The following is a 15,216-nucleotide window of genomic DNA, read 5'->3' on the forward strand; positions in this document are numbered from 1 at the left end:
GTAGAGATTTAAATTTCACTTAAGGATGAAGCGAAACACTGTATTTAGTGACAGTGGTTTTCTGAAGTGTTCCTGAGCCCATGTGGTGATATCCTTTAGAGATTGATGTCGGTTTTTGATCCAGTGCCGTCTGAGGGATGGAAGGTCACGGTCATTCAATGTTGGTTTCCGGCCATGCCGCTTACGTGGAGTGATTTCTCCAGATTCTCTGAACCTTTTGATGATATTATGGAGCGTAGATGTTGAAATCCCTAAATGTCTTGCAATGTCACTTTGAGAAAGGTTGTTCTTAAACTGTTTGACTATTTGCTCACACAGTTGTGGACAAAGGGGTGTACCTCGCCCCATCCTTTCTTGTGAAAGACTGAGCATTTTTTGGGAAGCTGTTTTTATAGCCAATCATGGCACCCACCTGTTCCCAATTAGCCTGCACACCTGTGGGATGTTCCAAATAAGTGTTTGATGAGTATTTCTCAACTGTCTGTCTAACTGTCTGTCTGTCTGTCTGTCTATCCATCTATCCATCTATCTATCTATCTATCTATCTATCTATCTATCTATCTATCTATCTATCTATCTATCTATCTATCTATCTATCTATCTATCTATCTATCCATCTATCTATCTATCTATCTATCTATCTATCTATCTATCTATCTATCTATCTATCTATCTATCCATCCATCCATCTATCCATCTATCTATCCATCCATCTATCTATCTATCTATTTATATATCTATCCATCTATCCATCTATCTATCTATCCATCTATCCATCTATCTATTTATCTATCTATCTATCTATCTATCCATCCATCCATCTATCTGTCTGTCTGTCTCTGTGTCTGGCTGTCTGTCTGTCTGTCTGTCTATCTATCTATCTATCCATCTCAATCAATCAATCAATCAATCAATCAATGTTTATTTATATAGCCCTAAATCACAAGTGTCTCAAAGGGCTACACAAGCCACAATGACATCGGCGGTACAGAACCCACATAAGGGTAAGGAAAAACTCACCCCAGTGGGACGTCGGTGACAATGACTTTGAGAAACCTGGGAGAGGACTGCATATGTGGGCACCCCCCTCCCACCCCCCCATGCTTCACAGTAGGTATGGTGTTCTTGGGATGCCACTCAGTATTCTTCTTCCTCCAAACACGACCAGTTGAGTTTATACCAAAATGGATACATAGATGATACAGCAGAGGATTGGGAGAATGTCATGTGGTCAGATGAAACCAAAATAGAACTTTTTGGTATAAACTCAACTCGTTGTGTTTGGAGGAAGAAGAATACTGAGTTGCATCCCAGGAACACCATACCTACTGTGAAGCATGGGGGTGGGGGCTGTTTTTTCTGCTAAGGGGACAGGACGATTGATCCATGTTAAGGAAAGAATGAATGGGGCCATGTATCGTGAGATTTGGAGCCAAAACCTCCTTCCATCAGTGAGAGCTTTGAATGGTTGACCAAATACTTATTTTCCACCATCATTTACAAATAAATTATTTAAAATTCCTACAATGTGAATTCCTTTTTCACATTCTGTCTCTCACAGTTGAAGTGTACCTATGATGAAAATTCAGAGGTGGGTAGAGTAACCAGAAATTGTACTCAAGTAAGAGTACAGTTACTTTCAAGATGTATTACTCAAGTAAAAGTAAGGAGTAGTCACCCAAATATTTACTTGAGTAAAAGTAAAAAGCATGATGTGAAAAAACTACTCAAGTACTGAGTAACTGATGAGTAACCTGTTTGTTTAATGATTACGGCAACAAATAATGCACAAAAACATAAAAATAGCAACGAGCAAATTCAGAGCCAGGAATATCTCTTAAGTAACTAAAACAATATTATATATTAAATAATAATACATTCAAATAAAAAAAAATTAAGGCACATTGAGCCACACTAACTTAACAGCACCATAGGCTCAGTAGGCATTCATTTATTGATTGATTGATTGATACTTTTATTAGTAGATTGCACAGTACAGTACATATTCCGTACAATTGACCACTAAATGGTAACACCTCAATAAGTTTTTCAACGTTAATCAGTTACTTAATAAATGACCAAGTCGAGGTGATCTACCTCATATATACATACACATACACACATATATCATACATACACACACATCATTTATACACACACAAATTATATATATAAATATATATACACATACATACATTTATATATACAGTATATAATTTATATTTATTTATTTTGCCGTTTTTGTTCACATGTTGAAGGTATTTTAATGAATATACATGCATGTTTAACATTCCTATCTTTCATGAAGACAAGAATATAAGTTGGTGTATTACCTGATTCTGATGACTTGCAATGATTGGACTCAGACGTCCATGTTTTCAAATAGAGGAGAAAAAAGTTCCTCCTTTCTGTCTAATACCACATGCAAGTCGTTGGTTTTTGGCATCTTATTTGTCCAGCTTCCATATTCGTTTTTATACACTTTACAAGAAATACATTGGCGGCAAACTCCATAGTTTGCGAGCTTGTTTGCGCTGGCATTCGGAGACTCTTATTTTGTTAACGCAGGCTCGATGGAGCGGCGCTTTTATTGTGAAGACAGGAACTGTGCGATCAGTCTTTAGGCTTTTGACGGGAAGTACGGTTGAAATAAAAAGTGCCTTTTTTCCTTTACACTTTTTATTGATTGATTGAAACTTTTATTATTAGATTGCACAGTACAGTACATATTCCGTACAATTGAACACTAAATGGTAACACCCCAATAAGTTTTTCAACTTGTATAAATCGGGTCATGTGACCACTTGGCTCTGTTTGATTGGTCCAACGTCACCAGTGACTGCATGTGATTGGTGAAACGCAGGCATGTGTAGTTCCTACTTTGAAGCTGTCATTAACCAAAACAAACATTAATAGATCGATAAAAAAAAGTAGCGAGTAGCGAGCTGAATGTAGATAAATGGAACGAAGTAAAAGTAGCGTTTCTTCTCTATAAATATACTCAAGTAAAAGCAAAAGTATGTTGCATAAAAACTACTCGTAAAAGTACAATTTATCCCGAAAGTTACTCAAGTAAATGTAACGGAGTAAATATAGCGCGTCACTACCCACCTCTGTGAAAATTACAGACCTCTGTCATCATTTTAACTTGCACAATCGGTGGCTGACTAAATACTTTTTTGCTCCACTGTATCTATCTATCTACAGCTGTAACACCATGAATTGATTTACGTGGAGCCCGACTTAAACAAGTTGAAAAACTTATTCGGGTGTTACCATTTAGTGGTCAATTGTAGGGAATATGTACTGTACTGCAATCTACTAATAAAAGTTTCAATCAATCCAAAACAGTTGCCGACCGCATTGACCGCACCAACATGGCGGCGACATAACAGCCAATGGAAAGCCTTCACGTGTTGGCCAATCAGACCAGCGCGAATGTGCTGCGCATGCGCGATGACTTAAAACTTAAAGTTGACAAGAAAACCGCACAGAAGGCACGAAGGTGCCGGAGTTTAGTCTGGTCCATGTCTCATTCTATTCCGACATTACATTCACACTCATGTTTCATGTTGGATATCGGACTTCATTACTGAAATACCTTAATATCGGGCCGTCCGCACCGTAACCAGGTAAGGTTGTTTACGTACTTTGCCAAGGGTGAAGTGGGTGGTATATGCCAGGAAGCTAACATGTAGCACGTGTTAGCTTGTGTGTTTTGCAGATAGCTAGATTCACTTAAACATTTCATTTAGATTTTATTTTTTTCCAACGTTGAAATAGTCGTCAACAATGTCAGCATGTTATGTTACTGTGCCTTCCTGGTGCGTCGCTGGAGCCACATCATCAGGACTAGAGGTCAGAAATGTTTGAAAGACAGAAATCCTGCCTTAAATTCTAAACAGTGAGGGGACAAGCGGTAGGAAATGGATGGATGGCAGTGCATTGCGCGTTCAATGACCGACGTTGATAACTTTGTACATGCTATCGTCGGAATGCCATATATATGACTCTTATGCTAACACTAATCTTGATCAACCAGTTATTCCTCTTTCCAGGTTAGACAACTAAGACTACTAATTTCTCCTTCGTATTACTAATAAACGTATTCAACATGACGGAATAACACAATAAGGATGTTCAAAACACTAATTGCTTACAGCACGGGTGGCAAACGTAAGGCACGGGTGCCAGATCCTGGCCGCCACATGGTTTCTCGTGTCCCACTAAAGAAAATAATTTCTACTAACCCTTTTTCCATATGAGCTGGGAAATTGTGTTAGATGTAAATATAAACAGAATACAATGATTTGCAAATCATTTTCAACCCATATTCAGTTGAATATGCTACAAAGACAATATATTTGATGTTCAAACTCATAAACTTTAATTTTTTGTCTTGCAAATAATCAAATTAGAATTTCATGGCTGCAACACGTGCCGAAGTAGTTGGGAAAGGGCATGTTCACCACTGTGTTACATCACCTTTTCTTTTAACAACACTCAATAAACGTTCAACATTTTCGTCACTCGACAGTTCCTCTTTTTTTTCTTATGACTGGCGACAAAGGGGCACAATCATATTTTCTCGCTAGAAATGACTTTGCATTTTTTTGTTTTTAGTGACCAAATCCGCAGTTGCAACACATTTTCCCAATTCATTTAAATTTAAATCAGATATTTTGGGACTCAGACCGGATGAAAGCACTTACTATTTTCACTGCTAGACTCCCACAAAACTATCACCATGCTGTATTTTTACACTAAAGTACTATGTGAAATATTACAGCTCATTTTAGCTAAATATACAGTACAGACCAAAAGTTAGAGTGGAGTTTGTGTTTACAAACCCCGTTTCCATATGAGTTGGGAAATTGTGTTAGATGTAAATATAAACAGAATACAATGATTTGCAAATCATTTTCAAGCCATATTCAGTTGAATATGCTACAAAGACAACATATTTCATGTTCAAACTGATAAACATTTTTTTTTTTTTTTGCAAATAATCATTAACTTTAGAATTTGATGCCAGCAACACATCACAAAGAAGTTGGGAATGGTGGCAATAAACACTGATAAAGTTGAGGAATGCTCATCAAACACTTATTTGGAACATCCCACAGGTGTGCAGGCTAATTGGGAACAGGTGGGTGCCATGATTGGCTATAAAAACAGCTTCCCAAAAAATGCTCAGTCATTCACAAGAAAGGATGGGGCAAGGTACACCCCTTTGTCCACAACTGCGTGAGCAAAATAGTCAAACAGTTTAAGAACAACCTTTCTCAAAGTGCAATTGCAAGAAATTTAGGGATTTCAACATCTACGCTCCATAATATCATCAAAAGGTTCAGAGAATCTGGAGAAATCACTCCACGTTGCCTGGAAACCAACATTGAATGACCGTGACCTTCGATCCCTCAGACGTCACTGTATCAAAAAGCGACATCAATCTCTAAAGGATATCACCACATTGCCTCAGGAACACTTCAGAAAACCACTGTCACTAAGTGCAGTTCGTAGCTACATCTGCAAATGCAAGTTAAAGCTCTACTATGCAAAGCGAAAGCCATTTATCAACAACATCCAGAAACGCCGCCGGCTTCTCTAAGATGGACTGATGCAGAGTGGATAAGTGTTCTGTGGTCTGACGAGTCCACATTTCAAATTGTTTTTGGAAATATTCGATATCGTGTCATCCGGACCGAAGGGGAAGCGAGCCATCCAGACTGTTATCGACGCAAAGTTCAAAGGTCAGCATCTGTGATGGTATGGGGGTGCATTAGTGCCCAAGGCATGGGTAACTTACACATCTGTGAAGGCACCATTAATGCTGAAAGGTACATACAGGTTTTGGAACAACATATGCTGCCATCTAAGCGCCGTCTTTTTCATGGACGCCCCTGCTTATTTCAACAAGACCATGCCAAGCCACATTCAGCACGTGTTACAAAAGCGTGGCATCGTAAAAAAAGAGTGCGGGTACTTTCTTGGCCCGCCTGCAGTCCAGACCTGTCCCTCATCAAAAATATGTGGCGCATTATGAAGCGTAAAATAGGACAGCGGAGACCCCGGACTCTTGAAGGACTGAAGCTCTACATAAAACAAGAATGGGAAAGAATTTCTCTTTCAAAGCTTCAACAATTAGTTTCCTCAGTTCCCAAACGTTTATTGAGTGTTGTTAAAAGAAAAGGTGATGTAACACAGTGGTGAACATGCCCTTTCCCAACTACTTTGGCACGTGTTGCAGCCATGAAATTCTAAGTTAATTATTATTTGCAAAAAAATATTAAAGTTTATGAGTTTGAACATCAAATATGTTGTCTTTGTAGCATATTCAACTGAATATGGCTTGAAAAGGATTTGCAAATCATTGTATTCTGTTTATATTTACATCTAACACAATTTCCCCAACTCATATGGAAACGGGGTTTGTACAATTCTTATTTTATTACGATAGAGTGATTGGAGCACATACCTGTTGGTCACAAAAAAACTTTCATAAAGTTTGGTTCTTTTATGAATTTTTTATGGGTCTAGTGAGAATGTGAGCAAATATGCCGAGTCAAAAGTAGACATACAGCAGTGTCAATATTTGCCTACTTGTCCCTTGGCAAGTTTCACTGCAATAAGGCGCTTTTGGTTGAATATTTGACCACTCCTCTGGACCACAGAACTTTCCTCCAGAACAGGCCTGGGCAATTATTTTGACTTGGAGAGGCCACATTTAGAGAAAAAAAAGGTGTCTGTGGGCCGGTATTTCCATTTTTATGAACACTGATACAAAACCTCACAATAATGTCTGATTGAATGCTAGAAACGTTATGACAGACCGCCTTAAAAAACATAATGGAATTTGACATTTTTCGATGTAGGATAAAACGCTGAATATTGACAAAATATGAACGTCACACCCCCTAACGATCGACACACTTTACAATCAAGTGAAACGCAATAAAAATGCAACAAACAGTGAAATATGAACGCGAAGGGTACAAAATAATACCAGCTACTATCTGATATATCTGATACATTGTGAAAATCCCCTTCCGCGTCTGTGGTCTCGTCTGAGCTGCTGTGACTTACATTACCAAAGTAACTACAAACCCCGTTTCCATATGAGTTGGGAAATTGTGTTAGATGTAAATATAAACAGAATACAATGATTTGCAAATCCTTTTCAAGCCATATTCAGTTGAATATGCTACAAAGACAACATATTTCATGTTCAAACTGATAAACGTTTTTTTTTTGCGGATAATCATTAACTTTAGAATTTGATGCCAGCAACACGTGACAAAGAAGTTGGGAAAGGTGGCAATAAATACTGATAAAGTGAGAAATTCTCAATAAACACTTATATGGAACATCCCACAGGTGTGCAGGCTAATTGGGAACAGGTGGGTGCCGTGATTGGGTATAAAAACAGCTTTCATGAAATGCTAAGTCATTCACAAACAAAGATGGGGCGAGGGTCACCAATTTGTAAGAAAATTGTCGAACAGTTTTCGAACGTTTCTCAACGAGCTATTGCAAGGAATTTAGGGATTTTACCATCTACGGTCCGTAAAATCATCAAAAGGTTCAGAGAATCTGGAGAAATCACTGCACATAAGCGATGATATTACGGGCCGTTGATCCCTCAGGCGGTACTGCATCAAAAACAGACATCGGTGTGTAAAGGATATCACCACATGGGCTCAGGAAGACTTCATAAAACCACTGTCAGTAACTACAGTTGGTTGATACATCTGTACGTGCAAGTTAAAACTCAGCTATTTAAAGCAAAACCCATTTATCAACAACACCAAGGAAAGCCACCGGCTTCTCTGGGCCCGAGCTCATCGAAGATGGACTGATGCAAAGTGGAAAATTGTTCTGTGGTCTGACAAGTCCACATTTCAAATTATATTTGCAAACTGTGGACGTGGTGTCCTCCGGAACAAAGAGGAAAATAACCATCTGGATTGTTATAGGCCCAACGTTCAAAAGCCAGCATCTGTGATGGTATGGGGGTGTATTAGTACACAACTGTGAAGGCACCATTAATGCTGAAAGGTACATACAGGTTTTGGAGCAACATATGTTGTCATCCAAGCAACTTTATCATGGATGCCCCTGCTTATTTCAGCAAGACAATGCCAAGCCACGTGTTACAACAGCGTGGTTTCGTAGTAAAAGAGAGCAGGTACTTTCCTGGCCCGCCTGCAGTCCAGACCTGTATCCAATGGAAAATGTGTGGCGCATTATGAAGCGTAAAATACGACAGCAGAGACCCCGGACTGTTGAAGGACTGAAGCTCTACATAAAACAAGAATGGGAAATAATTCCACTTTCAAAGCTTCAACAATTAGTTTCCTCAGTTCCCAAACGTTTATTGAGTGTTGTTTAAAGAAAAGGTGATGTAACACAGTGGTGAACATGCCCTTTCCCAACTACTTTGGCACGTGTTGCAGCCATGAAATTCTAAGTTAATTATTATTTGCAAAAAAAAAAGAAAAAGTTTATGAGTTTGAAGATCAAATGAGGCCTTTAATCCCAGGAACACCAACCTGCCGTCAAGCATGGTGGTGGTAGTATTATGCTCTGGGCCTGTTTTGCTGCCAATGGAACTGGTGCTTTACAGAGAGTAAATGGGACAATGCTGAAGAAACAAGTCCATGTCAGAAAACCAACACATTTAGCTGAACTTCACCAATTTTGTCAAGAGGGGTGGTCAAAAATCCAAGCAAGTGCCAAAGTTGGCCCAGGGGAATATTGTTGCATAATCGGGGCGGCATAGCTCGATTGGTAGAGTGGCCGTGTCAGCAACTTGAGGGTTGCAGGTTCGATTCCCGCTTGTGCCATCCTAGTCACTGCCGTTGTGTCCTTGGGCAAGACACTTTACCCACCTGCTCCCAGTGCCACCCACACTGGTTTAAATGTAACTTAGATATTGGGTGTCACTACGTAAAAGCGCTTTGAGTCACTTGAGAAAAGCGCTATATAAATATAATTCACTTCACTTCACGTAAAAAATAACAGGGAAAAAAAAGCTAGAAATATGATACTGATAAGTCTGGCGTGCCCAAACGTCTTCCACCAAGGGTTTCATACTGAAAAGTCAAAGTGTGCAGGGGTCATTTGAATTTTATTTTGGAAAATAAAAAAAAGACATTATATAGCCTGTATTTAAAGCTTGTGTTATAAGTGACACTGCTCATAACTTTTTTTTCTGTTTTTTATTGTTTTTACTGTTGTTTCTGAACCTGTGTAATAGCTAATAATTTCACACTGAAACAAAGTGTTGTCTTCAAACATATATAATGTCCGTTTTTAGCATATTTCTTTTGCAAAATAAAAATATGCTTACTTTGACTTTTTAGTAAGTGGCCCTCGTTGGATAAAGTTGCGACACCCCTTTATTATCAACACGTATTCCAAAAATGTTGTCTTCCTGATTTGTGATTTCAGAAACAAGTATATTATCCATCAATTTCTACGTAAAAAATGGAATGATCAAAGTGTGTCCAAAGTGTGCCCCAGGAAATAACATTAAATAAAAAGTAACAGTAAAAAAAAAAGCTACAAATGTGATTATGATAAAACTCTGGCTGACCAAACTTCTTCCTCCAAGGGTCTCATACTGAAAAGTCAAAGTATGCAGGGGTCATTTTAATTTAATTTTGGAAAATTTAGAAAAATAAAACATAAAAAAGACATGATAGCCTGTATTTAAAGCTTGTGTTATAAGTGACAGTGTTCATTACTTATTTGTTGTCTTATTTCATTATTTTTACTGTTGTTTTTGAACCTGTGTAATTGCTAATAATTGCACACTGAAACAAAGTGTTGTCTTCAAACATATATAATGTCCGTTTTTAGCATTTTTTTTTTTTTTTACAAAATATAAATATGCTTACTTTGACTTTTTAGTAAGTGGCCCTCGTTGGAAAAAGTTGCGACACCTCTTTATATTTAACATACATTCCAAACATTTTTTGTGAGAATAACATGCTTGTCCCCCTGATTTGTGATTTCAAAAACAAGTACGTTATCCATCAATTTCTATTAAAAAAAAAAGGAAAAATCAAATCCATAACGCAATGATACATTATTATTCATGTGTAAGTCATGCATAATGGACTGTATTTATATTATTCACATGTGAATAATGCTGTATAATAGACTGTATTTATATTATTCACATGTGAATAATGCTGTATAATAAACTGTATTTATATTATTCACATGTGAATAATGCTGTATAATAGACTGTATTTATATTATTCACATGTGAATAATGCTGTATAATAAACTGTATTTATATTATTCACATGTGAATAATGCTGTATAATAGACTGTATTTATATTATTCACATGTGAATAATGCTGTATAATAGACTGTATTTATATTATTCACATGTGAATAATGCTGTATAATAGACTATATATCATTCACATGTGAATAATGCTGTATAATAGACTATATTTATATTATTCACATGTGAATAATGCTGTATAATTGACTGTATTTATATTATTCATATGTGAATAATGCTGTATAATAGACTATATTTATATCATTCACATGTGAATAATGCTGTATAATAGACTGTATTTATATTATTCACATGTGAATAATGCTTTGTAATAGACTGTATTTATATTATTCACATGTGAATGATGCTGTATAATAGACTGTATTTATATTATTCACATGTGAATAATGCTGTATAATAGACTGTATTTATATTATTCACGTGTGAATAATGCTTTGTAATAGACTGTATTTATATTATTCACATGTGAATAATGCTGTATAATAGACTGTATTTATATTATTCACATGTGAATAATGCTGTATAATAACTTGTATTTATATTATTCACATGTAAATAATGCTGTATAATAGACTGTATTTATATTATTCACATGTGAATGATGCTGTATAATAGACTATATTTATATTATTCACGTGAATAAGCAGTAGAAAATGGATGGATGGATGGACGGACATGTGAATAATGCTGTATAATAGACTGTATTCATGTTATTCACATGTGAATAATGCTGTGTAATAGACTGTATTTATATTATTCACATGTGAATAATGCTTTGTAATAGACTGTATTTATATTATTCACATGTGAATAACGCTGTATAATACACTATATTTATATTATTCACGTGAATAAGCGGTAGAAAATGGATGGATGGATGGACGGACATGTGAATAATGCTGTATAATAGACTGTATTCATGTTATTCACATGTGAATAATGCTGTATAATAGATTGTATTTATATTATTCACATGTAAAAATACCTTAATGTTTATCGTCTATTGTGAGCGAAATGTGGTGCTGGATTTCCCCCAGGAATCCATAAAGTACTTTCTATTCTATTGTATTCTATTCTAACAATGTGGCTCTCAATGAAAACCGGTTTGACACCCCTGCCTTAAAGTACAAGGCACATGTCCTAATCTAGGGAATGTTGACTTGTTTTGATACATTTAATGTTGCTTGCTATTGTAATGTTTTAGTATATTTTCAACATGCATACAAGATTTAATTGAATTCTTAGACATCTTGTGTTTACAGTTCAACAATTTACCTTGTCTGAAAAGGAGTAGGAAGAAGGCTAACCCTGTTTTACCTTTTCTTGTGTCATGAACAAAGATGTTTAATTGAAGTCAATAATAAAGGAATAAGACTTGTTTTGCTTTAAAAAAAGTTGTGTGCTAATACCTTAACTGGTTTAAGAATGAAGAGTGAAGGAGTAAAATGTTGAGTTCATTTTAATACCTAAGCATTTTATAATGAAAATATTCTGCTTTCTTCTCTTTTTTTCCCTTTCCTTTTTCCTGTTTGCACTTGATTGTTCACAGCATTTGCAACGTCGACGTTCGTTTGGGAGTCGTCGCAGATGTGCACTTGTGATTTGTAGAAGCTGTCCAGTGTCCACCGTAGATAAAGTTGCCTATCCCACGGTTCACTCGTTACTTTGTTTTAAAACTAGAGGCTGGTCCTTTTGTATTTGGGTGTACGTTTATATTTCCCCATACGTGACCTGTCATGAAGTCTTTGACACATTTTTGGCTTTCGGAAGTTGGCGGGAATTCAGTCAAACGCTTTATTGCTGCTCACATAAGAAGCTGAAGGGATTAGTGCTGACACATGAGACATGTGTTCTGGACTGGAACCCAGCACATGGACTGTAGAGCAGATAAGAAGGTACTTTGATTATAATTCCGGGACTTTTGGAAGGAATTGTGCTTGCAATCACATTACCTACAGTACAGTACAACAGATTGGACACACCTTCTCCTCATTCAATGCGTTTTCCTAATTTTCATGACTATTTACATTGTAGATTGTCACTGAAGGCATCAAAACTATGAATGAACACCTGAAGTTGTGTACTTAGCAAATATATTTATATTCTAGTTTCTTCAAAAAGGCCACACTTTGCACACTCTTGGCATTCTCTCGATAAGCTTCGAGAGGTAGTCACCTGAAATGTTTTTTTGTCAGGTTCAAACACCGATGACATCTATTAAACAGACATAGAAGCAAGGAATTAAACAGAGACAGAATTAAGTTCGGCTCAATGAGGAGAAACACGTAGACCTGTACCCTTGTACAGTGTCCCGCCACGCTCTGACGAAAGATTGTACGCCTCCTCTTTTATTTGGACTTTCCCTGATTTAGGGATGCACCGATTAATCGGTAACCGAATATATTCGGCCGAATATGGCAAAAAAAGCCACATTCGGCCTTCGGTGGAATGAGTTAAAAACAAGGCCGAATAGTGGCGTGTGACGCAATTTTTTGACGCGGTGACGCAATCAACCAACGTGCAGTGACGTTGGGATATGTTGTGTACCTGTATAAGTGTATGAGGTTACATGCACACACTTATTGAGATTTAGTGGGGCCTCTGTTTACATTATTAGCCTGTTGTGTACCTGTATAAGTGTATGAGGTTACATGCACACACTTATTGAGATTTAGTGGGGCCTCTGTTTACATTATTAGCCTGTTGTGTAGGCTACCTGTATAAGTGTATGAGGTTACAAGCACACACTTATTGAGATTTAGTGGGGCCTCTGTTTACATTATTAGCCTGTTGTGTAGGCTACCTGTATAAGTGTATGAGGTTACAAGCACACACTTATTGAGATTTAGTGGGGCCTCTGTTTACATTATTAGCATATCTACTGTGGCTAAGCAGACTTTTGCCAAAAGGACAATAATTCATTTGTTGTTGGTTTATCCACTTTAATGCACTTTATTTTTTTTTGGAATGCATGTTTTGTTTGAAGGCCTAATCTAAATGAAAAACTGTGCTTTTTTTTTTGAAAAGCAAAGGCTACTGGAATTTTAAAAAAATGTCAGTATTCAATAAAAAATTACTTTATTTGAAAAACATGTCTAAATATTTATTCTGGGCTATTTATGCAATGTAAAAAAAATGGTGAAAAACTGCATTCATTATTCGGTCTTCGGCCAAGAGTTTAAATTTTATTCGGCTTCGGCTACGGCCACAAATTTTCATTTCGGTGCATCCCTACCCTGATTACATGGCAACAGCTGTTTCTAAAGGAAGGGGAGGTCGTAAATAGCCGTCGCCTTTGGTTACAAAACAGTTCAAAGAAAAGGTGCCTGGAGAGGGGTCAGGTCCTGCTTCCTCCCCGCTTTGTAGATCTCGGGTCAAGACAACATCTTCCTGTGGGTTACAATACATCAAAGAAATGGACACCTTTATGTCGCTTCCCATCCTTCACGGTGGAGTTTTACAACCCTTTTGATCGGTTAGATCAAAAACAGCTTTTGTCTACTCGCCGGGAACTCATTGAAACACAAAGTTCTGTGATAACTTAGATCAAATTATTCTGACTGTTTTGAAGCTCATTGAGAGAATGCCAAGAAAATCAGAGCAAAGTGTGGCTATTTTGAGGAAACTAGAATATGAAACAGGTTTTCAGTTATTTCCCCTTTTTTTGTTGAGTACATGACTTCACGTGTTCATTCATAGTTTTGATGCCTTGAGTGACAATCTACAATGTAAATAGTCGTTAAAATAAAGAAAACGCACCGAATGAGGAGAAGGTTTGTCCAAACTTCTGGCCTGTACTGTCTATAAGACAAGAGGTCATGTTCTTCTTTTTTTAATGCATTCTAAGTTGTTAAACACGGCATGTATAACAATGCAGCTAATGAGAGTACTTGATTCTGCCCATAAAGCCCTCTAAAAAGATCTAAAACCCCCCAACAATACTCTATTTACATTTCGTGGCCTGAATATCAACCAAGTATTAGTGTTATTGATAGAGATGTCCGATAATGCGGACCAAGCTCTGACACTGATCATACAGGGATCGGACTGCCATAATAAGACAGTCCGATACCCCATACTCTCTGAGCACTCCCCACAGGACTTCCCGAGGGACACGGTCGAATGCCTTCTCCAAGTCCGCAAAGCACATGTAGACTGGTTGGGCAAACTCCCATGCACCCTCAAGAACCCTGCCGAGAGTATGGAGCTGGTCCACAGTTCCACGACCAGGACGAAAACCACACTGTTCCTCCTGAATCCGAGGTTCAACTATCCGGCGTAGCCTCCTCTCCAGTACACCTGAATAAACCTTACCGGGAAGGCTGAGGAGTGTGATCCCACGATAGTTGGAACACACCCTCCGGTCCCCCTTCTTAAAGAGAGGGACCACCACCCCGGTCTGCCAATCCAGAGGTACCGCCCCCGATGTCCACGCGATGCTGCAGAGTCTTGTCAACCAAGACAGCCCCACAGCATCCAGAGTCTTAAGGAACTCCGGGCGGATCTCATCCACCCCTGGGGCCTTGCCACCGAGGAGCTTTTTAACTACCTCAGCAACCTCAGCCCCAGAAATAGGAGAGTCCACCACAGATTCCCCAGGCACTGCTTCCTCATAGGAAGACGTGTTGGTGGGATTGAGGAGGTCTTCAAAGTATTCCTTCCACCTATCCACAACATCCGCAGTTGAGGTCAGCAGAACACCATCCGCACCATACACGGTGTTGACAGTGCACTGCTTCCCCTTCCTGACGGCATAATATCGGGATCTTCAGCTCTCACTGGATCGGTTCGCAGCCGAGTGTGAAGCGGCCGGAATGAGAATCAGCACCTCCAAATCCGAGTCCATGGTTCTCTCCCGGCAAAGGGTGGAGTGCCATCTCCGGGTTGGGGAGGA

At 38.1% G+C, this 15,216-nt stretch overlaps 1 protein-coding gene across 2 annotated transcripts in view; it reads left to right on the forward strand.

Moving 5' to 3' along the window:
* Positions 1–3,476: 3,476 nt before the first annotated feature.
* The window catches only part of slc11a2 (solute carrier family 11 member 2), a 72,656-nt gene continuing 60,916 nt past the window's right edge, over positions 3,477–15,216 (forward strand). For both annotated transcript variants that reach the window (XM_061875494.1, XM_061875495.1), the window contains exon 1: positions 3,477–3,632. The gene's annotated coding sequence lies outside the window, so the exon portion shown is untranslated. The remainder of the gene's footprint in view (positions 3,633–15,216) is intronic.

The sequence above is a fragment of the Nerophis ophidion genome, linkage group LG16, assembly GCF_033978795.1.
Source record: "Nerophis ophidion isolate RoL-2023_Sa linkage group LG16, RoL_Noph_v1.0, whole genome shotgun sequence".
NCBI lineage: Eukaryota > Metazoa > Chordata > Actinopteri > Syngnathiformes > Syngnathidae > Nerophis > Nerophis ophidion.